The 12,768-nt window shown below is 35.7% G+C and overlaps 1 long non-coding RNA gene across 1 annotated transcript in view; it reads right to left on the bottom strand.

Annotated features, from left to right (window-relative positions):
* Positions 1-4,878: 4,878 nt before the first annotated feature.
* LOC110358399 (uncharacterized) overlaps positions 4,879-12,768 on the bottom strand; it is a 37,637-nt gene continuing 29,747 nt past the window's right edge. The window contains exons 2-3 of the long non-coding RNA XR_010470251.1: positions 8,736-8,833; positions 4,879-5,923 (exon numbers count right to left, since the gene is read on the bottom strand). This is a non-coding gene — a long non-coding RNA (uncharacterized LOC110358399). The remainder of the gene's footprint in view (positions 5,924-8,735; positions 8,834-12,768) is intronic.

A 12,768-nucleotide genomic window follows, 5' to 3' on the forward strand; every position in this document is an offset into this window, starting at 1 on the left:
CTGTGATTGCATTTCCATCTGGATCATAGATTTTAAAGCCAGAAGGGGCATTATAATATTCTAAACTCATTTTCTGTCATAAAATATAAATTAAAAACTTTTCATTCAGTGAATATAACAACTTGTGATTGAACTAAAACCTATATTTTTAAAAGCCTAGCCAATGATAATTCAATGATTTCCTGTGATAATGTACTACAACTCTCAATGAGTGTAGCCAGTGGCTAATTATGCACACAGATGTTATTTCCATCCACTGGGTCTAGGTTTGGTTCTAATCTTCAAGATCAAGAGTTTTCAGAACATATTTCTTAGAAGTTTTGCTGTTGAAATTTTCTTCAGCAAATATCACTAAAGCCATCTTGTTTAAATGTATTCACTCAGAATATCAATGTGAGTTATCATCAGATAAAGATCTCCTACTAATGTTATCATATTGATCTAATTTTTCAGACTATTTATACACCAATGCACAAAATCTATTATTTCTTTTCTCATTGTTCTTAGCATTTCTCTGTTTTGCAAAACAGATTATGTATTTCAACATAGAGATGTGGCATTGGATGTATTTTTCACTTTTGTTGTAGTGGTGTAGTAGTGCTTATACAAAATGTAGTCTTCTGCTAATACTTATCGAAGGAACCAGCTGTTCTATTAGGCAAAACAAATCCTGAAATGCAGATTACAATTTTCTCATTTTAACTAGTTAAATAAGTCAATATAAACTTTTATGGAAACACAGATCTAGAATTCAATATTATTGCCTTCCTGATAATAATTTAAACAAAAATTCTCTCCTGCTTCCTTTTTTTTTTTCTGTTATGTCAATGATAATAGTTATAATATCTTAATATTTTAGAGTAATCCTCTTTTTCTTATCAGACTACTTTAAAATGATCCCAACAAATGATTTAACAAGTTCTCCTGATGAGTTTTTGTTCTTGTTGGTTTTTTAAGGTGGGAGTCAGATAGAAACTGTTTCTCAGCTCATTTTCTGTTTGTATTATCCTACATTTCTTTTTTCTTTTTTTTTTCTGTCTTTTTAGCCAGCCTCTTGTTTTTCTTATTCAGTTCTGTGTACTTATCTTGCACAACCATTTTATAATTTTTCAGTAGCCCTTTATTCATTCAGTAGAAATATTTACCCTTTTAAAAGAAAAAAAAATCTTATTCTGTATGCACTGCAATACAACCTCTGTTGTTCATTTTGAAGAGATGTCATTTATTAATAATCTTTACATTAAACTAGTTTGTGATGACATCTTCAAGTGCTCTTCTCATTATTCTGAGGTCTTATCAGCATCTTCCTTTAAACTGACTTCAGCCTGGATAGAAAATGGAAGCTGAAACTTCAAGCAGGTGGCTTTAGTGCATACTGAAAACATAATAGATATACATGGTTAATTCATTAGAATCACATACATATGACGGACATAGGTCCTCAGACTGTGAAAGCTTTTTCCTGCTTTCAAGCAGCAACCATGGAAATTATGTTAGGACTGTATCCATGACACACATACGTACTAATTAAAACTCAACTTATGTTTCTTCCCTCAACACAGATTTTTGTATACAACTTACACATCACCTTTTAACTGTGAAGAGAACATTTACTTGTTTAACAATGAGGAGCAAAAGTTCTTCTATAACTCACTATATAAGAGAAAAACATAAAAGTTCTAGAAATGTTAGAAATCTATAAACCTGGTTTCCTGTGAGTACTGAAGACAGTCAGTCTCAAAGACTCTCAAGTAGTCTGGATTTCACCTGCAGAACTTACACCAATTCTGTTTAATGCAAGGGGCACTAAAGTTGTTGCAGCTGCATTCATTTTTAGGTGATTTTGTGCTATCAAAACTTTGTCAGATGTGTAATTAAAATTCTTGCCCAATAAGTAACAACTACTATCTGGGAGATTTTCTTCTGCTCTTGGTTGAAGTTAGTCATACCAAGAGCTGGTCCATAGCTGATCATGCTCCTTTCTTTTGCCATTAGCCTCTAATTCATCCAGCTCCCATGAAGAACAGATGAACTGATAGAGGATACTGGGAGATATTCCTCTGTCTCCACACCAGGCACACATACTCTGATCTCTCATCAGACAACACAAGAAGATATTCTGGTTTCTCAGATGGAGAAAGCAACTAGTGGATACATATTCTCAATGGAATATTCTTAAGTAAGATATAAAGTCATCTTTAAGTTCAATATTAGAAAATATGGCTACGATGAATTCATGTTTCTGAAGATGATAGTTTACCAAAATGACTATACTTGATAGGAAAGAAAATAACATCTATGAATAAAATACCTTTGGCAAGGAAAGTAACAATTCCAGAGCATAAAATCTCTGTTTGTCTGGTGCTTGTTTAATCACAGACTTCAGCTGCACCAGAAGGAAGGAAGCGCTGATAATATAATTTGATAATTTTCTCCTCTAATCTTATCTCTCTTGAAATAGAGATTACATGATGTTTGCCTTCTGACTGAAATGCCTCAATCACAGGGGATTTTAATAGCTATGCATTTTCATTAACTTTGATGGAGTCATTCCCAATTTATGGTGATATGAGCTAAACATAAAGCGGGACACAAGTCTATTGTAACTTGAAGAAAACAAGGTAAAAACTTCGAAAGCTGTAAATGTCATGGCATTCCTGCAGAATACACAGCTTTTTCTGGCCCTTTAAAAACTCTTCCCTTTTCATTCTCTGTCATTGGAATAGAACTTGAAGTTTTCCTTCACTCCCTTTTTCTGTCTTTTTTTTTTTTCTTTCTATTTAGGGATATGTTGGAAACAGGGTAATGTAATAATGGCAAAAGCAGGATTATTAATAATAATCACAACAACAAATTCATGTAAGTTAGCAGGTGACAGTGGTGTCAAATATTAATTCTTTTGTAGTAGGTTCTCTTTTTTAATTATTTATCATGACATAAAGAGTTAATTACTTGGCAAAAACTAGAGGGTTTCTTACCTGTAAAACTAACCAGCAAACAGGAGAGGCAGCAACAAGGAATTTCACCAAAAGGATCTGTGAAATGAATCCTTGAAGAATTAAAAAGGACAATAGCATAGATAACACTCTACTAGAAATCTCTTCCATCAGATTTGCCTTGGCCATCAACTATGAAGACCATATCCATATGGGAAACAAAACTCTGCCTAAATTTAAGAGTAGGTCTTCAGTGTGACTGAGTTGTCATCCACAAGCTATCTCAGTGCTGATGGCACCAACAACTTGTCTCACAGGTTCCTAGCATGAACAGTCTCCCTGTTTTCTTAAGATTTTGTATTTTCCCGTGTTGATACTTTCCCTCTTGCATACTTGAGCTACTAACAACTTTGTCTCAAATAAGAACATCTGTCTGCAATTTTACCTTTCTTCCTCCCAGAGACTATAACTACTTGTTCTAAGTCACTGAGGTCAAACTTTTGCAGTTGTGCCATATCACAGCTGGACCTTGTTTCCTTGGTGCACGGGTAGTGAAACCCTGAGGAAAGGAGGCTTACAGCAGTGACCACAGCCAGATAAAGGTCCAAGGGGTAACTGCTACCTGTGACAGAGCAGGAAAAGCCATGTACTCTGAAGATTATGAGATCAGAGCCACAGCCCTTAGTAGGAAACAAAGTGACTCACTTCTGAAAGGAATGGATAAACTTATCTACCAAACAGATCTATCACTGTGGGAGATGATCCATGTCCCAGAAGGCCATATATGATAGGTTACCAAGGCCCATTTGTCAAATTAGCAAACACTTTTTAATCATATTGGCATTAGTGATACTGTTGGCACTCCTGAGCAGATAGCTGAAAAGTGATCCTGCAAGCAGAGCTGAGTCACAGATATCAGGACAGATGATTTCAACAAACTGAGAGCTGGTACATAAACCTCATAAGAAACAAGTTTAAGGGGAAAAGGACTTAATGAAGAGCTGCCGCCTTCTCAGAGAAATGATACTGAGGACAGAAATAGAAAGTCCATTCAGTGGAAAAACAGATAAAAATTAGTGAACTTCGCCAGATGACTGATTACTGTTCCTTCAGACTCATCTTTCTTTGAAGCTACTTTTACTTTCTTTGCAGCTACTTTTGCTTTCTTTGCACTATTAGGGATTCATCACAATCTGAAACAGAAATCTCAGAAAAGGTCGTATGAACTTGCATATTACTGGATGATGACCATAAAGGGCACCTAGATAACGGCATCTCCATGTAGCTTGCTAACATGATGTGAGATGAATCTCATACACTGTGACACATTCTAGCTTCATAAGTTTACTGGATACCAGTAAATGCTGTCGCTCTGGAATGTGCAGAAGAAACTTTCTCACTCCATTAAAGTTTACTTATACAAAATGTTATAACTACAATACAATGACACTTGTATTTACAAAAAACTGGCTTATGGCCTCTTGTCAAGAACATTATCTAGAATATAGAAAGCAGCTGTCCCAGTCACTGTTCACAAACTAACCACTTCATTATTAAAGCAACATTTTCTCTAGGTGATGGCAAGAATCACAAAAATTTACAGAAAGCGTTGGCAAAAAATGAATGCAGTTGTTACATAAGATAATAGTTCTTATACAGAATAATAACAAATTTGCTTATAGCAAACTTTGCTTAGAATATAGGGAAAACCTGAATCAGGAATACACATCAACATTTTCAAGCTTGTGGACTCAAGTCAGACATCTCCACACCAGCCTTAATTTTGAGAATTGGTGAATACCTCCAGCTTTTACAGGTCTAAGTAAGAACTATGAGTGCTCACCACATTCATCAGTCTACCCACTTTTTGCTGCTGAAGCTTGAGTTTTTGTATATATCTTTTGGCAAATTGGAAGAAGCACAATATAGCCTGAGAATCTTCTTTTTTTCTTTTCTTTTTTTTTTTTTAATCATCAGTTGGAACAATACAGTACCAATTAAGATAACATATCTCTTACAAGTAAAAACTAAAAGCATTTTGTGAATATTTTCACAAAACTCCACTGCAATTAAAATGGGATTTAAAGCTATCAATTTTGTTTTCATTATGCTTCAGTATATTAAATATTCTTTTTCCCCTTACACAGAGATCCCACCAAAGAAGAAATTCTGGACACTGAATTTTCTTTTAGAGAACTTAAATTTTACTGACAGCTGGTTATTCAGTTTTCCCCAATTTCCTTATCTTTTCACAGCACGAATAGTCCTAGTACTGTCTCCAACACATTCTTCTCGCAAGTACTGTCAGTTTGATTTAAGAAAGGAAGGCTCTTTTCAACAACATTGCCCAGAATAATACCAAGCTCTTTGCACCACAAAATACACTGTGTGGGATTGCAGTTGTTTCATCTTGTAGCAGACTGTGTGTTTATGTGCAAGACTGCAACCAGTATGATCACCTTTATACCATGGTCTAAGTTGTGTTTTCTCTCTGCCACAGGTATACTTGCATGTGAACCCTCTGTTTTGAGTGATTTTATGTGAAAGATTGCTTAATAAGCAAGATCATACAGACAAATAACAGCTTCTAAAAAAGTCAATGTTGAAAAGCCCTTTCTGCAGTGTTATCTTTACAGCCTCAAGGGAGGGCAGAAATTTCATAGCAGGCAAGGGAGGTAGGGCATAATTTACAGGTTCCTATGCTTTCATTTTGTTCACCTAAGAGAAAACTAATTCTTGACTGCCATCACACACGGTGTTACAATATTTAATCTCTTACAAAGTTTTAATTCTTTAGTAGGTGCAGGAATAGAAATAAGGGAAATCCAAATACAGTTCAATAAAGGAAGACAAAGACATGCTAAAGAGAAAAATGTCATGCTCTGTTCTTGTCAAGTCCCATCAGTGCTTCTGACAGCAGTGTAGTGCCATTTAAGACCACAAATAATTTAGCTCGCCAACAAATAGATATTTTTCCTGCTTTACGCCTGGAATGAAACAAATAAGAAAAATCAAAGAGAAGACTGAAATTGTTTTATTTTTTAGTAGCAGACACTCTATTACATGTTTTTTACTCTTCATTTAAAACAATTTCTACCTCCTATTTGAGCCATTAGGTCATCCTCTTAAATCATAGCCCCTTCCATTTCACCCACTCATTCCTGTAGTGAGACGAGTAACATTTGTTTGATTGAATCATGCCTTGTGCTTGACTAATGCAAAACTTGCAAAGATATCTAGCTTTGATTTAAAAATAGCAAGAGATATGCCACTTTCCTTGCAGCATCTTCCAAAGCTTAATCACCGTCATTGCTTGAAACTCTGAATTTGTCTGTTTTTTGCTTTCAGCTGTCAGCTGCTAAATTAGGGAAGCATTCAGGATGGTAGTCAGTGAGTCTAACTGAACCTCAGGGATGTGGTCTCCCAGGGCTTTGTCTCCAGGCAGAGATAGGATCCTCCTGGGAGCAATTCAGAGCACCAGTTTGTCTTCTGCTCTGACTGTCCCCATGGGCACACTATTTTTCTATATAGGTTGGAGAAAAAGCCTTAAAAGAAATGTCCTAGCCTGTGAAATAACCTGTGCAAATATCACGCCCAAGACCTCCATATATTTTTTCCGTGGAGGTGCATGTAGTCTGAAATCAGGTTGTCTTTAATTCCTCTTTTTAACGAGACAAACAGGTTGAACTGCTTAAGCACAACTTCACTCTCTCCAATCCAGGAACTCTTTATTTTTTCATTGGGGTTTTTAATTTAGTATCAGAAATATGTATCTATCTCATTGGTTGATCTCATTAATTACTTCATTTATGTGAAAACTCAGAGTTGTATGAAGTGGCAACTTGATGCTCCTTATTAAACTCCTGCTTACAGTCTCCTTGTCTAAACATTCAGGAGACCCAAAAGTCAATTTTCTTCTTTAACTTTCGTTGTTTCTTTGGGTTTGTTTTTATTTTTGTTTTTGTTTTTGTTTTTATTTTTTTCTTTTTTGCATGAGCACAGGGGGTTCAAAATTACTTTCTACATCTGGTGGCCCTGAATTTATTTCAGAGAGAGAAGGCACAGTCAGAGGAGACCTCATGAACTCATTTACTTTGAGGCTAGACAAAGGGATCACTTGAACCTACATTCAACATAGATCTATGTCTTTCCAAATTTTCATTTTTCTTATCTATCTTGATTGCCTGTGGCAACATCTAAATCACCTCCTAGGCAAGATTTTCCAAATATCTAATCCGCACATTAACTGGAGTAAGTTACATCAGCTATTTTTTATTTTACATTCAGTGAACATTAAGGACAACTCAGCACCTTCTGCTCTTTAAAATGTGTTTTGAAGTTGTCATATTCTCCATTAGCTTTCTCCTTTTCAAGCTAAACAAGACCATTTTTTTTTTCTAGTTTCCATTATTTGGATGACTGTCTAACCTGATTTCTCTTTTGTTGTTGTCCATCTTCAACACATGAAGCTGTCTGTCAAAGTACAGTGCCCAAAAGCAGACATAGTACTCTTCATAACATTTCTGTACATTTATAATCATAGAATGATTTCAGTTGGAAGAGACCCTCAGGATCAAGTCCAACAATAAACTCACATCCCCAAGAAACCCATCTAAACACCTTTTTAACACCTCCAGGGATGGAGACTCCACCACATCCCTGGGCAGCCTGTTCCAATGCCTTGCAACCCTTTCTGTGAAGAACCTTCCCTGGTGCAACTTGAGGCCATTTCCTCTTGTCCTATCACTTGGGAGAAGAGACCAACACCCTCCATGCTACAACCTCCTTTCAGGTAGTTGTAAACAGCAATAAGGTCTCCTCTCAGTCTCCTTTTCTCAAGACTAAACAGCCTCAGTTCCCTCAACTGCTCCTCATCAGACTTGTGCTTGAGGCCCCTCACCAGCTTTGTTGACCTCCTCTGAACTGTCTCCAGCACCTCAATGTCTTTCTCATCATGAGGGTCCCAAAAGTGAACACAGTGTTCAAGGTGGGGCCTCACCATCACCGAGTACAGTGGTACAATCACTTCTCTAGTCCTGCTGGCCACGCTCTGTCTGATACAAGCCAGGATGCTGTTGATCTTTTTGGTCATCTGGACACACTGCTGGCTCGTATTCAGCTGGCTGTCAATCAACACCCTCAGATCCTTTTCTGCCAGGCAGCTTTCCAGCCACTCTTCCCCAAGCCTGTAGCGCTGCCTGGGGTTGTTGTGACCCAAGTGCAGGACCTGGCACTTGGCCTTGTTGAACCTCATACAATTGACCTCAGTTCCTTCTGTATGGCCTTCCTACCCCCCAGCAGATCAACACTTGAATGGAAATTGAACATTTGAATGGAAATCATTCCTTCACACAGTTTATGTTGCTGTTAATTAATCCTGGACTGACTTTTTTTTGTTTGTTTGTTTGTTCGTTTTGGTTTGGTATTTTTTAGTTGTTTTTGCTTTTGTTTTTGCTTTTTACAGCAGCATTATATTTCTGACTCCTATTCAATTTGTGGTAATTATTATTCCCAGGTCCTTTTCTGAAGTAATTCTGCCAAGACAATGAGTCCCCATTCATATTTATGTATTCCATTTCTTCTTTCTTACTTGAAGCACTTAGCTTTTGTCTGCATTACTTTATTCTCGTTGATGTCAAACTATCTCTCTAATTTAGCACAGACATTTTGAATTTTCATCCTTTCTTACAGAACTTGTAAGGCAGGAATCCATACATAAATTTAACAAATCACTTCTAACGAGAGGTCAAACTCATTAATAAAACCATTCAATAACACGACACAAAGACAGGTACTTACCGGAAATGTCCTTTCTGTCTGACAGTGAATGTTCTCTCTCTTGTGTGCTTTTCAGGCAATCACTCATTTAATTTTACCAATGATTTCAGCAAACAGATCTATATAACAAACAGAAAGGAAGAAGGTACAATAAATAGTATAGGGAGATAAGGATAGAATATTTGCAACATGCACGAGCTCATATTTTGTTTTAGTTCATTATAGAAATGCAGTTCCTGGAATAAAAGCAATGAAAAGGCATTAAAACAATTATATAAGGAACAGTTATAATGTTTTATATAACGGCATTTTCCAGTTACTAATATACGATGGAAAAAACAGCACTGCCCTAGAAATAATGAAAAAGTTATTAAAATGACCCATATTGTATCTGTACAAGAATTATCTGCAAATTCCATTTTTTATCACATGTTGTGAGTATGTTCAGTTAGTATTTGCAGCCACTTCTTGTTCTTGTCTGCTGTGTGGGCTGTCAGAGTCAAGAAATTCAAAAACTAGTTTTTCCAAAGCACATACACATCTCTGAAGATAACGGAAATAGCATAGTAGCTACCATTGTTTGTTTCTGGCTAATGGTATTCTTCTGTCTCAGTGTGTAAAATCAGTAAAAAAGACAACATTGCAGAAATAATGGACTATGTTTGCTTAAACACAAAATACACAGTTAGTTTAGCTTTTTTTCTGAGAAGATCCAGAGTTGTACTATAAACAAAAATCTATTAAATTGCCATAATGGACTTTGTAGTTTATTTTGGGAAATCATAATTATCACAATGAAATCATAACTCAGGCCTTAGTTTGTTTAAACACATCTTTGTGTACATTTTGTTTGGAAACAAAGTACCATTCCAGTTGCTTTTTTTTATTATTTTCAGTTTCTCTGGAAGAGTAGTAAGTGAAACACACATTACTAGTTTTGAAATATGATTTAAAAAAACATCAGTTGCACAACTTTCTATTGACATCAGCTTGTCCTGCCATTGTATATGTTTGTAGATGATGACCTGATTAGACTGAGAATAAGGTAAAGCTACAAGGGTGGCCAGTTGTTCAGTTAGTAAGAATAAGAAGCAGTATCCAGAATTGCTGAGAGAGTAAAGAATTTGGAGACAGAAACCAGTCCTGTAGCCAGCTTTGTAAATTCAAAGGAATCAACCGAAATTGCCTGCAACCAGTAGAGAATAAGATCCTGATAAACAGATAAAGTCCCTTACACCTACTTTGGGGAAGGCTTTGAAAAAATAAGATCAATGAAACATAGGATACTTTTCCCTGAAGGGAAATGTTTAATGTTTAGAATACGAAACAGCAGAAGTAAATGTCTTAACCCCATGCTGTCAACATAGAGATGAGATATCGTTAACATGCTGCCTGTAAAAATAGCATAATAATGGTTACTCCTATTAATATATATAATATTGCTATATATTAATATCTTGGCACATTTAAGAAATACACATAGCACTCAAATACAGATTATCCTCTTTGATTGATTTTCTAATTTGAAAAACACAGACAAACCACTCTGACATCACTATAGTCTTAAGAAAACTTAATGTGAAAGTGAACTGAGTATTTGCCACCAGAAAAAAAATTAATTTTAGAAGAATTTCAGATCTGTGTAATAATGATAATAATAATAGTCTGGTTAGCTTTAATAAAACATATTTTATTAATTCATTTCTGTTAGTTGCAAAGATCAGCTTCAATATTCTAGCATAATTACAGTATACGCCAGATGAATGCCATTCTCTTAAATTAATTGCCATAAAGATGGCCTTATTACAGTCTATGGTAAAGAGTGCATTCATTTTTGAAGAGCTATGTGTTTCCATTAAATGTGATTCAAGTAGACTTCAGAGTAAATAATTAAAAGGTGAGGTGCCCTGTTACAGAGGCTTTCAAGCAAAATGGAAGAATAAAAGCCTCCCTAAGGTGAAATGACAGAATTCCTTTAAGGAGCAGATCCTAATTTTAACACTTGGATTATGCAATCCTCCCTGTGCAGAGAAATAACTTAGTAGGCTTCTGTCATATGCCCACTAGGAGCCAATCACTACAGGCTCTTCGTTCCTTGTCCTCTTTGGAAAACGATAATGTTTAGAGCATGAACAATTGTCTGACAGCATTTCTCTAAAGTGTAGGTTAGATTTGGTGAAAAGACACAGGAGATAACTCTTGGGCAAAATGCAAAACCAAGACTTAATGCAAACCTTCAAGTAACAGTGCTCAATATCTAGCACCACAGACAAAGCTCAACTTGTGGCTTTAATGCCATGGAAAAAGAGCAAACCCGTCTAAAAATCTTTTCTCACAGAAGTCTTGTATAGTAATAACAACTGTCACTTATCATATTCAGATTATTCTATTATTGGTCAGCAATGCAATGTTAGTGGAAAATAGGAAAACCAAATTCCATGGGAGTTAACTTCTTAAGCAACATGTGACTTTCAGATTTTGTGGTCTAAGTTCTGGTCTTTTATAGGAAATTAAGGCACCTAAAGATGCATATAGATTCTTTGATAGCTAGAGTTGAGCTTCAGATTCTCTGCTAGCTAGAGTGGAGCAACTGAGATATCAGCTGTGCTAAAACCTGCAGGAGGTTAGTCCTTGACATGTAACACCATAACTCAAAACACTCAAGACAAATTGTACAAGCTCCTTTTGATACAGCTATAAGGAATACAGAGAAGTCTAGGTTTAAAAACAGCATTTTAATAATAAAACAGCAAAGTGAAGATTTCTCTACATTCTTTAAGTGATTTAGGAGAACAGGTCTCATCACTGCCAGTGGACCATGCGATCCTGTGGATACTTTTTAAAATTCATTAGTTTATTTTTCTTTTGAAGGATTGTTATAAAATCCAACTGATCTCTATGAGGCATACCTATCAAGATTTTAATATGAGGGTCAATTACACAATCACAAGAACCATTGCAAGAGTCATGAACTGTTCATTTCGAGCTTTTCCATATTACAGCAATTCCGTGCCACAGCACAAAAGTGTACAGATAAGTATGTCTCACTTTTTGGTTTCTATATCAGACACCTACACAAAAAAATCCTCTTGAGGGTAAGAAGAAATCCACCATTAATTTTGCCAAACTCTGGATGCTGGAAGTTGAGATGTTGAAAAATGTCAAGCAGTATAACTGAAGAGTTAATACATGCTCTCTTCTTTGGATGACAAATAATAATTATATTTTTATCCAGGCTGGGCAAATTTTACATTATGTAGTCATAGTCAACTGTTCTATTAGTTAAGTGTTGCCTATCCACTGTTATTTAGTAGCTAGAAAGAAAGATTTCATGATCCCTCTAACTCACTGAAAGGTCTGAAAAAATATCTGCTGCAGTTCATCAAGGAGTCAACAAGGTAGTATTTCAGGAAACATGGAGGAACTTCCACTGAGATAATTAAAGGTCAGTAATTTATTAACCAGCTACTAAGGCATTTGTAACTTTTATTCAGGGACAAAAGAGGTAATCAAAAGGTTCTTCAGATGTGGGACATCTAAAAATAATTATCTAAAGTATAATTACTCACAATCCATTGATTTTTCTTAAAAATATTGTAAATTCTGCTTCTTTAATCAGTCATCTCTGTCATATCATACCATTCGCTCACAAAACCAGCTCCTGCTGACCTTGTCCAATCCCAGATGATCTGAAAGAACAAACAATGTCTTTCCTTACTGATTCTCAGTCAGAAAGGAAAGAAATTCTTGCCTTCCCACATTTTCTTTAAGGACATAGCTCCTTTTTCAGTTTCTCATTGTTCTTTGTTATTGTATTGAACTCTACAGTGAACCTGGCCTTTTTAATTTTTTTTCTTTTTCAACACTAATTTGTTCCCATTTTGAAGACTGAAAGCAACACTTCCCTGATGTTCATTTGAAAAACTGTAATAAGCAGCCTTTTTTGGCTGTGAATAGATCTGAAACTGGAGCAGTTTTAAGAGAAAAGAGAGTGCACAAAGTTAATAAACCAATTGTATGTATCAGTTTTCTAATAATGTCAGAATACCACTAG

Source organism: Columba livia, chromosome 1, assembly GCF_036013475.1.
Source record: "Columba livia isolate bColLiv1 breed racing homer chromosome 1, bColLiv1.pat.W.v2, whole genome shotgun sequence".
NCBI classification, from domain to species: domain Eukaryota; kingdom Metazoa; phylum Chordata; class Aves; order Columbiformes; family Columbidae; genus Columba; species Columba livia.